Source organism: Ursus maritimus, unplaced genomic scaffold (assembly GCF_017311325.1).
Source record: "Ursus maritimus isolate PB19 unplaced genomic scaffold, ASM1731132v1 scaffold_11, whole genome shotgun sequence".
Taxonomy (NCBI): Eukaryota; Metazoa; Chordata; class Mammalia; order Carnivora; family Ursidae; genus Ursus; species Ursus maritimus.
Genome location: NW_024423453.1, coordinates 16090252 through 16105805, shown reverse-complemented (window position 1 = coordinate 16105805; position 15554 = coordinate 16090252). Strand labels below are relative to the sequence as shown.

The window sequence follows — 15554 nt, the reverse complement described above, 5'->3', positions numbered from 1 at the left end:
GCTCTCCCTCTGTCTGCCATTCTCCCTGCTCGTGTTCTCCTTCTCTCTCTGACAAATAAATAAATTAAAAAAATAAATAAAAGCTATAAAACATTGCTGAGAGAAATTTGGAAAGATCTCAATAAATGGAGAAGTATATTATGTTCATAGATTGGAAGACTGAATATTGCTGAGTCAGTTTTCCCCAAAATTCAATTGAAAATTCAATTCAATTAAAAATTCTATAAATTCAGTGCAATTACAATCACATTTACAATCCCAACAGACATTTTTTGGGTAGAAGTTAGCAAGTTGATTCTAAAATTCATATAGGAATGCAAAATACCTAGATTAGTCAAAATAGTCTTGAGGAACAAAGCTGAAGTTCTGAATAATCTGATTTAAGACCTACATATAGTTACAACAATTAAAAGAGTATGGTATTGGTATAAAGATAAATAGATTAAAGGAATAGGCTAGAGTACAAAAATAGACTCATATATACATGGACAAAAGAGTATATGCCATATGATTCCATTTATATAAAGTTTAAGAACAGGCAAAAACTAATCTGTGGTGATAGAAATTAGAGGAATGGTTGCCTATGCAAGGTTAGGGATTGGGGTAGAGGTGGACTGGGAGGGAGCACCAGGGAGTTCTCTATGTCTCAGCTGGGGTAGAGGTTACATGAATGTGTATAAACATATTAAAACTCCTTGAATTAGACATTTAATATCTGTGCATTTCACTGTATTCAAACTTCCCTGAATAAATAAAAGCTATAATTGGAGCTAAGGGAGTAAAAAGGCTTCCAGGAAGAGGTAGATGTCTGAAGAACAAGTAAGAGTTGGCCATGTGAAGGATGGAAGAAGGAGACTGGAAATAGTGTGACATGTGAAAGGCACAGAAGTGTGACATAGCACAGTGCTTTTAGAGGAAGGGGCTGGGAGAGAGAGAAGGCTGGAGAAGGAAGTAGGGGCCAAATTGTAAAGGGCTTTGGGATTAAGAAGTTTGAAGTTCATCCTGAAAGCTAGGGGAAGCTGATGAGGAATTTTTTTTGTTGGCAAGTTCAAACTAAGAGCAGAGTAGGGGGTGGGTGTGAATGGACTCATTCAGAGTCAGGGAAGTTGAGCTCTAAAGTGGCACCAGACAAGAAAGAGTGCGGGTCTCAGCCAAGGTGGAGAGAGAGGCCTGTAGGGAAACAGAAATCTTTAAGTGGTAGTAAAGTAGAATCTACAAGTTTAATGCAGGTATGGATTCTGGGATGGGTGAGAGGTTGACAGAGGAAATCTGAGTCCCATTTTCCCATTGGCCTGTCATTAGCTTTGGAGAATTGGTGGCACACAGGGTACTAGAGTCGGAGTTGTGAGTAAAAACTAGATGACAATTGGGTTTCTCAAGTTATCTATAATGTCAACTAAAAGGAAAGACTTAGAAAGCAAAATATTTGCCTTGCAAAGATCAAAGTTTTCTAAGGTGAAAGAAAAACTTCATTGTAATATAAAAAAACATCTAATTTACTGCCACCCCCCCCCAAGAAAAACCAATGATCAAATCAAGTTAACATTTATTGAATATTTACTATGTGCCAACCACTGTGTTAGGTACACCTTATGTATTATCTTGATGAATCCTGGCATCAACCCTAAAATGTTGATATAAAGATTGTCCTATTTTTCAGAATGGGAACTAAGATTGCCCAAGATCATTCAGCTTGTTGGTGGGGGAGGCAGGATCCAACCACACACTGATATCTCCCTTCGGTCACCTGTGTAAGCCTCAAGGTTACACCAGGTGATTTTCATTTTCTGATCTCACAACTGTCAGTGATTTGGAGGCAGAAGGTGGGGAGATTGTTGAAGAGAAGCCAGAATTGGGAAGGATCAGGAGAATTGTTCTTCCTTAACTGACACATTCCTATGGAGTTAAATCTCAGAATGTAAGAGATAATAAAAACCTGTCTGTTATGGTCTGAATTATGTCCCTCCCAAAATTCATAGGTTGAAGTCCTAACTACCTCAGTCCTAGTAGCTCAGAATGTGACTGTATTTGGAGACGAGGCCTTAAAAGAGGGGATTACATTAAAAGAGGTTATAAGTTAAAAATTAGAGGGGCCCTAATCCAATCTGATTGGTGTCCTTATAAGAGAAGATTCTTGTGCATGTGCACAGAGAAAAGGCCGTGTGAGGACACAATGAGAAGACAACCATCTGCAAGCTAAGAAGAGAGGCTTCAGAAGAAACCAAACCTGCTGACAACTTGATGTTGGACTTGCAGCCTGAAGAACCGTGAGAAAATAAATTTCTGTTGTTTAAGCCACCCAGTCTGTGGTACTTTGTTATGGCAGTCCTAGCTAACTAATCATCCATCTGTCCATCCATTTCTTTGTTCAACTATATTATGTGCTAAGTTCAAGAGAGACATAAAATGCTAAATAAGAAAACTTACCTTTTCTCCTATAGAGAAAAATGGGTAAAGAACAATTATAGTTATATGGGCTAAGTGTTCTGACAGCTTTATGTTCAATTTAGGGCATTAGATGAGGTGTCCTGGGGGAAGTGACATTTACCTTGCAGGCTAAAGGACTTGCAGAAATTACCAGGTCTGGAAGGGGATTTCTGAACCTGGCACTATGGACATTTTAGGCCACATAATCACTTGTTGTGAGGGCTTGCCTTGTGCATTATAGTAGTATTCCTGGCCTCTACCCCTTAGATGCCATTTACACCCCCACCCCAAGTTGTGACAACTCGAAATCTCTCCAGACATTGCCAAATGTCTCTTGAGGGGCAAAAATGGTCTAGAGGGTGGGTATGAACTTCTAAGCCGAGGACATAGCATAGAATCTGGCCAAAGGTAGGATGGCCATTCAGGAGCCTGCAACCCTCTCATTTTACAAATGAGAAACTAAGGCTCAGAAAGGCTCAGTTCCTTATACAAGATCATGAACTGGTCAGTATAACCAGAAGCAGCAGTGGATATAGTGGGGGTAAATGCAAATCTAAAAGAAATGTTTAATATGAGGCTTATCAAAGAAACCTATTGCAACATTTGAGACTATGGGGCTCCAACATGTTAAAGGTTTATTTTCTAGTGTCTGGCATAATGACTGGATGAGTAAGTAGTGACCTAGGACTAGCTACTGGACTAAACCTGAAACAATAGCAAATATGATGCTATCTACATTTTTCAAAGGAGTAGAGTAAAATTTATGTCTTGGTGACAAATAAGCAGCCCGTTACTGTGGATGAGATGTTTTTGGTAAGGGCAGATGCGAAACACAAGAACTGTTAGCTGGCACTGCCATTTCTTACTGTAACAGGAAGTAGCCTACAGACCAGGGCTTGGCTGGTGTGACAGTCCACTGTGGCAAGAGGTGCTCTTAAGAAAGCATCTGAATAATGGTCAGTGTAAACACTGTAGTTCAGTAGCAAACTGTTTACTTAAAAATATATCTAAACATAAGCAACTGTTAATGATCCAACAAAGGTGACCTCTTCTTTCAGGTTCACAATTTACGACAAATTTTGCCTGATGCTAGGGGGTACTTGGCATTTCTTCCTGAAGCACAGAGCTTCGCAAGGCATTTACAATGACAACATGAAGAGTTGTCTCTCATTGCTACGGGGGGTAAAGGCAGGGCATACACCAGCCTCAGAATCAGGGTTTCTTGTTGGGAACTAATTGAAAAATATCTCCTCTAAGAAGCCTTGGGTGGTCATATTGGACCTTATGCGGCTTTCATCTTTATGTAGCCCATCTGGCCTAAGTCAGGAGGCACTCCACAAGTGCCTTCGAGAATGAGGCTTTCTGGGGTGCCTGGGGGCTCAGTCGGTTAAGAGTCTGCCTTCGGCTCAGGTCATGATCCCAGGCTCCTGGGATTGAGCCCCACATTGGGCTCCCTGCTTAGCAGGGAGTCTGCTTCTCCCTCTCCCTCTGCTGCTCCCCCTGCTTGTGTGCTATCACTCACACTCTCTCTCTCAAATAAATAAATATTAAAAAAAAAAAAAAAAGGAATGAGGCTTTCTGGTATGCTTCCCACCCTGGAACAGGACTCTTCTTTCCTTTGTATTCTGTCTCCACCCTGCCCTCCCATTCCTCCTGTCAGTGTCCCACTCACCATTGGATAACCTGTAATGCCCATTAGGACTGTCGTTTGCTCTGCAGGGGTGGATGATTCACTGGTGTGGTTGGGGCAGAGAGGGACTGCCTCCCGGCCCTGTCTGAAGCATGCTCCTCACGCCTTCCAACAGTCCCTGAGTTCTCTTCAGGGAATCTCTGAAGGTTCCACAAAGCACAGTCTGAAAATCCCTGCTCCAGTCTAATGGTGAAGCTACAGTTAAGAAAACAGAATCCCAAATGCCTGAGTGACCTGTCCAGGCCATAGATCTCTAATTTAGCATTACCTGAAGCAGAATCTGCGTTTCTTCCTCACCTCGACCAGGGTGCTTTGAACCACCCAGAGACTGAAGTCTTTCCTGCTGTAGGCCCCTGGGGATGATTGCTGGTTGGACACCCATGGCAAGGGTCAAATATTCCCGACATCCCATAAGAATACTGAAAGATGTTGGTTGACTGACTGGAGACTTAAACAATATTAATGAAATAAATCATTTCCACACGGTCACAACTCCTTTTAGTCCTTATGGCACAAAAGGTTATCTATGAGTGTTTATCTAACAAAATCATTCAGCTTTTCAGCTGAAACCATAAGGGCCAGTTACTGAGCCACACACTACATTCCACTCATCTAGCAGCCTTCACGGTGCGGATCAGACTTGCCCAAAGACTGCTCTTACCACACTCCACACTGGTATATCGTAATAGGGACAATAAAAGCTACAGTCTCTATGTAGACATTTTTTGTTTTGAAGATCAGATTATGCCATTCCAAAATATGCCACCATAGGAGAGGGAAAAAAAATGCTTTCTTCCACTTTCCTTAGGTTCACTGGCTAGGAGCCTATAAATTAGACTAACAAAAGACAGATTAACAGAGAAAAGCACACAAATTATGTAACATAAGTTTAGTGTGAGGACATGAGATCAAAAGAAGGGGTTTACTAGGTTTGATGAAGTGTGGAGAGTCATGGGAAAATGTGATAGGATAGAATGGTATGAACTAAGGGAGTAAACTGGGGGAAATTTAGCAAGGCCTGTTGGTTCAGATTCCTCTCAGTGTCCCTCTATCTTTGGAGATAAGGACACTCCTTTTCTCCAGTTATAAGGAGGACACCTCTCATGTGAGGGTCTTAAGACTTGATTCAGGGGAGATGGAGGAAGTCAGGCAGTCCTTCTTGCACCTGCCATTTCTCAAACTCCTCCAGCTCAAAACAATCAATATGCCAAGGTATCATATTTTGGGTTCGTATGTTCTGAACCCTGCTACCACTTTGGCATAAGGATTATTCTGAACTGAAAATATTTGAGAATCAACAGACACATAAAGAAGCCTCCCCGATATTTCCTTATCTGACTAAAGGCAGAAAGTACTGAGAAATAAGGGCTGCCATAAATCCCCCATCCCCGAGATGGACTTGTACAAACAAACCTGACTGGGATAGCCCTGATGTCTCATTAGTTTCCTCCACTGTATTTATCTTCCCACAGTTTGCAACTTTTGGAAGCCCAAAACCTTTTCCTTTGTCATGTCACATCTCCATAATTTCTCATTCCTTGTTAAAAATAGTATATAAGCTCTCAGGCCTATCTACTTCTTTGAGTCCTCACTTCTTTTCCAGAAAACCACAATGTCCCATAAAAATTAACATCAAATAAAATTTGTATGCCTTTTTTTCTGTTACTCTTTTGTCAATATAATATGCAAGGCTCCAGGTAATAAACCTAAAAGGGCAGAGACAATTTTCCTTCCCCACAGTTTATGTTACTTCACTATTTCTTTTGTCACTATGTTCACTGTTCATCTGTGTTCACTGATTGCTAATTTTGCTCTATCAATCTATCCACTTATCTACCCACCAATCCATTCATCTATGTATTCATGATCCATCCATCCAGATAGTTGTTTACTTATTTCATTGAATCTTTTGAGAGTTGTAGATATCATGACACTACATATCTAAATACTTGAGCAAGAATCTCCAAAAACAAAGGCTTTTATCTATACAAACATAATTATCACACTTAGAAACACTGAACTGATATTATTATTAAATTCCTTGCTACTCACAGTGTGGTCCCAGGGCCAAGCAGCATCTGACCTCACATCTAGGAACTCTCAGATGGAATATGTGGGAGCGGGAGGGGGTGTGAAATCTGTGGCGTTTTTTTCCCTTAAAATGTTTTATTTTTATTGTTAATATAATCAAAGAATTTCATAAATATGCTTTGTTTTAATATACTATTTTCTTAAAACCATTCACACAGAGCTGTGATGTAGACCAGTTATTCCCACATTTTCCCACCCTACGCCCTATGCATTAGGAGGCAGCAATCTTTTCTCCATTTTCTGTCCTGGAATCCAGTGCCTATCTCAGGTGCTTAATAAACAGTTCCTGAAATACTGCACTTGGGAAGAGGCCTATTTTTTCATAGTGTGAGATGATAAGACAAAGACTTCCACTAAAATGTACTACAAAAAAACTGAATTTTATAGAATTGGTTTTGATCTACCTGGAATCCTGTAAAAAGTTTTTGGTTTTTCAAAATTTTTTATTTGAGCATTGTTGACACATAATGTTACATTAGTTTCAGACATACAACATAGTTATTTAATAAGTTTATACATTATGCTATGTTTACCACAAGTATAACTGTCATGGGTCACCATACAATGTTTTTACAATATCATTAACCATATTCCTTCCTATGTTATGCCTTTTATTCCCATCTTATTCATTCCATAACTGGAAGTCTAGATCTCCCACTCACCTTCACCCATTTGCCCGACCTACCACCCTCTCCGCTCTGGCAACCATGTTTGTTCTCTGTATTTATGGGTCTGATTCTACTTTTTGTTTATTCATTTGTTTTGCTGTTGTTGTTGTTTGTTTCTAAATATGAGTGAAATCATATGGTATTTGTCTTTCTCAGTTTGACTTATTTCACTTGGCATAATACCCTCTGGGTCTTTCCATGTTGTCTCAAATGGCATGATCTCATTTTTAATGGTTGTGTAATACTCCATTGCATATATATACCACACCTTCTTTATCCATTCATCTATCAATGGACACAGTTCGCTTCCATATGTTGGCTACGGTAAATAATGCTGCAAGAAATTTAGGGGTGCACATATCTTTTCAAATCAGTTTTTTTGTGTTCTTTGGGTAAATACCCAATAGTGGGATTATTCAATCATACGGTATTTCTATTTTTAAGCTTTTGAGAACCTCCATACTGTTTTCTACTGTGGCTATACTAACTTACATTCTTGCCAGTAGTGGATGAGTATTCCTTTTTCTCCATATCCTTGTCAACACATGTTATTTCTTGTCTTTTTTATTTTACCCATTCTAACAGGTGTAAGGTGATATTTCCTTGTGATTTTGATTTGCATTTCCCTGACGATTAGTGATGTAGAGCATCTTTTCATGTGCCTGTCGGCCATCTGTATGTCTTCTTTGGAAAAAATACCTATTCAGGTCCTCTGCCCATTTTTTAATCAGATTTTTTTTTTGGTGTTGAGTTGTATAAGTTCTTTATATATTTTGGATATTAACCTGTTATTGGATATACCATTTGCAAATATCTTCTCCCATTGAGTAGACTACTCTTTTGTTTTGTTGATGGTTTCCTTTGCAAAAGCTTTTTATTTTGGAGTAGTCCCAATAGTTTATTTTTGCTTTTGTTTCCCTTGCCTTAGGAGCCGGCAATCTGGTAATCTGCATTTTAACAAACCCTCTATGTGATTCTGATGCATGCTAAAGTTTGAAAGCCACAGTTCTAGATCAAAAGATAAAGAGACTGACAACTAAATGCACTGTGTTAGATTCAAATTTGGGCTGGGGTAGGTTGGGGAACAGCCAAAAGGGATACTACTGGGTCAACTGGGGGAAATTTGAATATCAATTATACATTAGATCAGAGCTTCTCAGAATTGAATATGCACACAAATCACCTGGGGATCTTATGAAAATCCAAATTCTAATTTTGACTCTGTGGTAAGCCCTGAGATTCTGCACTTCCAATAAACTCCTAGGTGATGCTGATGCTGCTTTCATATTTTTAAAGCTAATCTAGAATAATTCCCCAATCTTTTGTTTTTCATTACACTGACATTTTTGAAAATTCTAAGCTAGCTGTTTTGAAAAATATCTCACAATTGGGATGTACCTGATTATTTCCTCATAATTAGACTAAATCCTTTTGGCAGGAATATAACATAGGGGGTCCTGTGCCTTTCTCAGGATAGCACATTAGGACCCATATGGTTTTATTACTCTTTAATGCACTTGCAGTTTTAAGTTCCAGCCTTTCTTCCTCCACACATCCCATGGCCTCCTGAGCAGGGGTGGTGTCAAAATCAGGCCCAGGAGGCCTTCATCTGCACTCATACTCTTCCTGGTACTGTTGACAGGGGCAAAAGTGAAGACCTAACTGGAAAGTTGAATGCCCCTGAGACAGTTCCCATTGATCTGTCTCCCTACTCAAACCCTAATGATACAAAACAATATAGCTGTGTTTGTGAAAGTCCTCCTGTACCAAAGATGAATCACTGGTTTGCCTCAGAAATGAAAGGGAGACTGATTCAGACAAGCTCTGTTGCCAAAAATACCCTATGGAGGATGTTACACCAAAAAACAGAAAGCAAGCAGAAGCCAACAGAGAAACACTGAAGGTGTTATGACAGATCTACAGAAATCCTTTTGAAGATACAGTTAACAAGATCTGAACCTTCTCTGGAAACTGGCAACCAGTCCAGTGAGCATCCTTACATTACTTTCAAAAGAGAATCTCAAAACAGAACAAGAGACACATATTTCACAGAGAAAACCTATGAAATGGATTAAAGACAAAAATTCAGAATACATAATTTTTGTGAAGAATAAGGCATTAGTTAAAACTGAATAATCAAAAAACACTTTAATACTTAATACTTTAAAGGCAAACAAAGAAATAGAGGGAGATTAGTACTTAAGAATAGTCAAGACAGTCATAAAACTCCTAGTAGTGGGAGTTTTAGCACTCAAGTTCTTTCCTAGGAAAATAATTATTATTGAGAAAGACAATATAAGAACTATAAAATAAATCTGACTGCTTAAGCTGATCAGTCTGTCAGGCACACTATGATTTCCACTGAAGGCAGGAGTGTGGGTCCAATATATATCCTTGTTCTCTGTGTTGGGAAGCAGCCGGTCCCAAAAAGCCTGCCAAACCCAGATGGCTGGGGGAGTCACTTTTCCCCAAACCTGGGGACACTGAGAATCCCACTTCCACAGTGTGAGACTCTAAATATGGTGAAGTTTCCAGACACAGGTATAGCTGAGACACTTAGTCATTTCTCCCCAGAAACTGAAAGCATGATGAAAGGAGAGTTTTTACCCATGACCTCCAACCTTATCTTTTAGGTCTGATGTGTTGTTATTAATTAAGGGCAATAATAGGCAAAAAGGTTTAAATGCAAGTAAAGGGGAAGGGGTGTAGGGGTGTAGAGAGCTCCACTAAATTCTGTAAAAGTTGCCAAAGAACTAGAGCCAGCTGACCTCCCCTCTCCAGTCCATTTCTCCCATACCCCTCTAGCACTCTGCACCTCAGTTGTTCTGAACGACCTGGGTGCCTCAAGCTTGCCACACATTCTTGCCTCCAGGCCTTCTTCCCTGCCTTTCCCACCTTTAGCTGGTTGACTTTAGATTAGACAATCTCTTCCCTGGGAAGCCTCCTCGATGCCCACCCTCTCCAGGGCTGCCCCCACAGAATTATGGTCATACGTGTACCTGTCTCTTCCTCTAGACTATAAGCTAGTCTTAAAGACAGAAACCCTATTTCGTTCTATTTTGAAATTTTAGTATCGAGTCTAGTGCCTGGCACATGATATTAATCATGATAGAAATGTATTTATTACATGCCAGGTATTACTCCAAGGATTTAGACCGATTAATTCATTTAATGTGCACAACATTATGAGGTAAGTACTGTTATTATCCCCAATTTACAGAGAAAGTAGTCACAAAGTATTTAAGTATTTTGTCCATGGTCTCATATCTGGTAAATGGTAAAGCTATGATTTGAACCCAGCCAATTTGGTTCTATGGACCTTGCTTTTATTTATTTATTTATTTGAGAGAGAGAGAGAGAGACAGCCAGCAATAGAGGGGATACAAGTAGGGGGAGTGGGAGAGGAAGAAGCAGGCTCCCAGTGGAGGACCCCAATGCGGGGTTGGATCCCAGGACTCCAGGATCACACCCTGAGCCGAAGGCAGACGCTTAATGACTAAGCCACCCAGACGCCCCTGGACCTTGCTTTTAAATTCTAAACTATATTGCTCCTAACGAATACTAGATGGAAGGATAGGTAAGTGGAGATGATATATGTAAGGATAGATAGATGGATGGATGAAAGGATGGATGGATGGATGGATGGATGGATGGATGGATGGATGGTGGAGTGTGCAGGTCTCTAAGTCAGTAAAAGAAGGCTAGGGCATGAGAGAAATGTGCCCACTATAGACCTCTTCTAAGGAAGACCCAATTAAGTGCAAACATTTAGGCACAAACTATTTCACACTAAAGCAGGAACTATATGTTGAAGAACACACAAATACACAGAAGTAGACATTGAGGAGCCCATGAAAAGAGCATGGGTTTTGGAATCAGAGGACTAGATCTGAAGCATGATACTGTTGATTTAAGGCCACTTACTTTGTCTATTAACACTCACCCCATCAGTGGAGGATATATGAGTATTCAACAGAGTGCTTGGAGCTTGGGAACCTTTTGATTAATTTTAGTTCCTCCCCTGCTCAAGAAAATGACATCACCTAGATCTGATTTACCATAAGCAGGAAAATGCTGAGAAAAGGATCTGAGTGGCTGGCTCACTGAAGGGCAGGAAGGCAAGACTGGTCTGGATCCCCTGCTCTCTTCCTGGAACTGGGCTTTGGACTTTGAAAAGAGAGGTGAACTCACAGCTTAGCTCTGCCAATTCTGCAAATTCTAGAATTGTTAGATAACTTTTACTTCAGCTTGGAAAAATATGCCAGTGTATACAAATGTGATATCCCTGAGGGCAGAGTGCTTGATATTTATATTTTAATAGCTTTTTTTCATATAATAAAAGTAATTAAGGCTCATTGCAAAAAAAATTAAAGAGCTACAGAGAAGTATAAAAAAGAAATGAAAGATTGGTCCATGTTTCTCACCTTGGATGATCTTTCTTAATTTCTTAGTATGCATATAAGTATGTATACTTCTTTAAAAACAGAAATAGGATGAGCCTATATATAGCATTCTGTTATTTTTACTTAATGATATATTGTGGATAGCTTTCCTAACATAAGAATAATCAACTGCACAGCAATCTACTGAAAGGCTATAGCGTAAATTATTTAACAATACTGTAAATGAGGCTCATATGAAACCATTATTATAAAAAATACTCCAGTGAAAATCTATATACATATCTTTGAGCTCCTTTCTCCGTTATTGTCTTTGCTTAAATTCCCAAATGGGAATTGTCAGGTTAAAGATAAACATTTTTCTTTTGATACATATTGCTAAACTCCTCTAGAAAGGTAGTGTTTCATCAACAGTATAGGAAAGTTACCCACACTTTCTTTAACACTGGATAGAGCCATTATTTTTAAACAGAGCAAAAAAAGAAAAGAATGACTTCTCATTTTAACTTACATATGCATTTTTTTTCCTGAATAATCCTCAAATTTTATTTAATGTAAATATAATGTAAATATAAAAAAAAGTCAAGATATTTACATATTTGGGTGCTTCCAAGTTGGGGGCATAAATATTTACAATTGTTAGATCTTCTTATTGGATAGACCCCTTTATTATGATATAGTGCTCTTCTTCATCTCGTTACAGTCTTTGGTTTAAAATCGAGTTGGTCTGGTGTAAGTATGGCTACTCTGGCTTTCTTTTGATGTCTATTTGCATGATAAATGTTTCTCCCTCTTCTCACTTTCAATCTGCAGGTGTCTTTAGGTCTATAATAAGTCTCTTGTAGGCAGCATATAAACGGGTCTTGTTTTTTTTATCCATTCTGATAGCCTATGTCTTTTGAATGGAGCATTTAGTCCGTTTACATACAGAGTAATTAGCAATAGATATATATTTAGTGCCATGTTACTACTTGTTTTGTCATTGTTTCTGAATATTTTCTCTGTTCCTTTCTGGTCTGTGGCTTTTGGTCTTTCTTTCCCACTCATAGGGTCCCCTTTAATTTTTCTTGCAGGGCTGATTTGGTAGCCATGAAATCCTTTAGTTTTTGTTTATCTGGGAAACTATTTATCTCTCCTTCTATGCTGAATGACAGCCTTGCTGGTTAGTGTATCCCTGGCTGATTTTCCCCATTCAGTGTGTTGAATATATGATGCCACTCCCTTCTGGCTTGTCAAGTTTCTGTGGAGAGATATGCTGTTAGTCTTAGAGGTCTTCCCTTATAAGTTAGGGATTTCTTTTGCCTTGCTGCTTTTAGGATTTTTTCTTTATCAGTATATTTTGCAAATTTAGCTATACTACGTCTTGGTGTTGGCCTGCTTTTGTTGATTTTGATGGGAGTTCTCTGTACCTCCTAGATTTGGATGTCTGTTTCCTTCCCCAGATTAGGGAAGTTTTCCACCATAATTTTCTCAAATAAATCTTCTACCCCCTTTTCTCTCTCTTCTTATTCTGGGACATATAAAGATGTTCATCAGGGAAATACAAATCAAAACTACAATGAAATAGCACCTCACAGCAGTCAGAATGGCTAAAATTAACAATACAGGAAACAACAGATGTTGGCAAGGATGTGGAGAAAGGGGAACACTCTTACACTGTCAGTGGGAATGAAAATTGGTGCAGCCACTCTGGAAGAGAGTATGGATGTTCCTCAAAAAGTTAAAAATAGAATTACCCTATGATCCAGCAAATGCACTACTAGGTATTTACCCAAAGGATACAAAAATACTGATTTGAAGGAATACATGCACCCAATGTTTATAGCAGCATTATCAATCATAGCCAAATTACAGAAAGAGCCCAGATATCCATTGACTGATGAATGGGTTAAGAAGATGTGGGGTGTGTGTGTGTGTGTGTGTGTGTGTAATGGAATATTACTCAGCCATAAAAAAGAATGAAATCTTGCCATCTGCATTGACATGCAGCTAGAAAGTATTATACTAAGTGAAATAAATCAGTCAGAGAAAGACAAATACCACATGATTTCACTCGTATTTAAGAAACAAAACAGATGAACATAGTGGGCAAAAAAAAAGAGAGACAAATCAGAAGACAGCCTCTTAATTACAGAGAACAAACTGAGGGTTACTGGAGGGGAGGTGGGTGGGAGCATGGGTTAAATGGGTGATAGGGATTAAGGAGGGCAGTTGTGATGAGCATTACTTAATTGTATGTAAGTGATGCATCACAAAATCCTACACCTGAAACTAATATTACACTGCATATTAACTAACTGGAATTTAAATAAAAACTTGAAAAAGATTTAAAAAATCAATCAATATTGTACAATTTTTTAGAAATCATTTATTCATATGTTGCTCCTTGGTTAGACACCAAAGCTACCTGAAGACTTTAAGGGTAGGCTGAGGGGAATAAAAATGTAGATTTTTTTCTCTCTCAGTAGCCTTGTACATTTATTTCTCACATTCTCACCACACATATTCAGGCATATAGAATTTGCCCCAGGACCTCCCCTTCTGGGTCAAGTCATACAGGCTCAGGACTTTCCATATCCCCAGGTTTGGCAGTGGCTATATGCTCAAAAATCTAGAGGTTTTGGTTGTTCTATTCTCATTCCTCTTGATCTTTCCACATCTTCTCTAGAGTCTCATGCACACAGCTTTTGCTGAGAAGGACAATTTGTGGGCAACCTGATTAAGGAAACGTTGTAACTCTTTGAATTCACAATGCCTACCCATCTCTATAATGAGATGTCCAACCTTCATAGGAGTCACGTTGTAGCCAAAGGCACTTCTGCCTCCCCCGTGTGCTGCCTCATACCCTTGCATGTGATGGACTTCAAAGGGGCTGGTACTCTCCATAAGGCAAACATGTTCTTGGGGTCCATAGAGTGGTTCATTGTCAGGCACATCATTTCAAAATGGCCTCAATGGAGGTAACCACCACCAAGTGCCAAGATTGCAAAACTGCCTTCTGTGAACTCAGTAGCTTCAGTAGAAGGTCCATATATGTCAGTCAAGTTTTTAGATTCTCTTCTCACTTTTGGCACAAATGGTGCCCTTTCAACAAATCTAATCTTGGGCTTTTCAGGAATGGAAACATCTTCAAAAGTTGCCTCCTGGAGCAGCATCTGTAGCCCAGCAATGGGAGGTGGGGCTGCCCAAGAATCTGACAACGCTGCTCACAGGAGTGGTCCCCTGGCTCAAGCCAGCAGCTGCCACATGGTCACCTGTGTCTGGCAGCACCAGGCTCCCCACAGACACCCTTAACTTACATATTTTTAATTGCTAGTGAATCACATACATTTAAATGTTTATTGACCTTTTGGAATTTTCTTCTGTGAATTTGTAGTTCATGTCCTTATCATATTTTCTTATCAGTTTATAAGAGCATGTATTCATCTTTGCATATCTCATATCTAGTATAGAACTTAGCACACAGTAGTTATTCAACAAATAACGTATTTTTGTAACCAAAAATATTCCCACAGGACACAAGGCCAGGGGTTCTAACTTTGAATCCTGATTGCCAAGAATTTACATCTAACTTCAGGAAAATCAAATTCTTGGAATCTGAAAATGCTGACCACAGTCAGACCCCCAGTAGCCCTGACACTATATATCCTAAAAGTCTGAGACTTGAGATAGAATACCTCCTATATAAAAATTTTCTAAAGAATAGACCAGGAAGAAGAGTGGGGGCCATTTATGTGGTATCACTGAGAGGTACCACAAGGTTGGTCTGTAGTCAAGCCTTGGTCTGCCAGAACCCCAACAGCCATCATCTCTAAAGCAGTCATCATACCTTAACAAGTCATAGAGTAATCAAGACCAACTATGTTTTCTATGGGATATTTTGGAAAATAAACAGACATTTCCTATCAAAATCTCATTGGATTCATATTTTAAGAAGCCTTGGTCAACCAAGACCATGCAGAAAAATCCCTAAAGGAACATCTATCTATAATGCTTCCTTTTAATATATATTAATTAATGTATATGATATACATAACATATGCAATTTATATTATATTTACTTTTAATGTTTATAAGAACATACATTTGTATTTTCTCTCTTTTATTTTAATGATCAGGACATTTTTACGATATTAAAGAGTTTTCTAATAATAGAACCCGACCTAGTAACATTGTGCCTTTAGGAAAGAGAGCCTCATGTGTCTGTTGCACAGGATGTCATTGGGAATCGTTTGAACCATCATTCAAGAGACAGGAGGCCTTTTAGGAAAAAAATCC

General features: G+C 39.1%; 1 pseudogene; it reads right to left on the bottom strand.

Annotated features, from left to right (window-relative positions):
* Positions 1 to 13769: 13769 nt before the first annotated feature.
* LOC103661849 lies at positions 13770 to 14524 on the bottom strand (annotated as a pseudogene).
* Positions 14525 to 15554: the final 1030 nt, after the last annotated feature.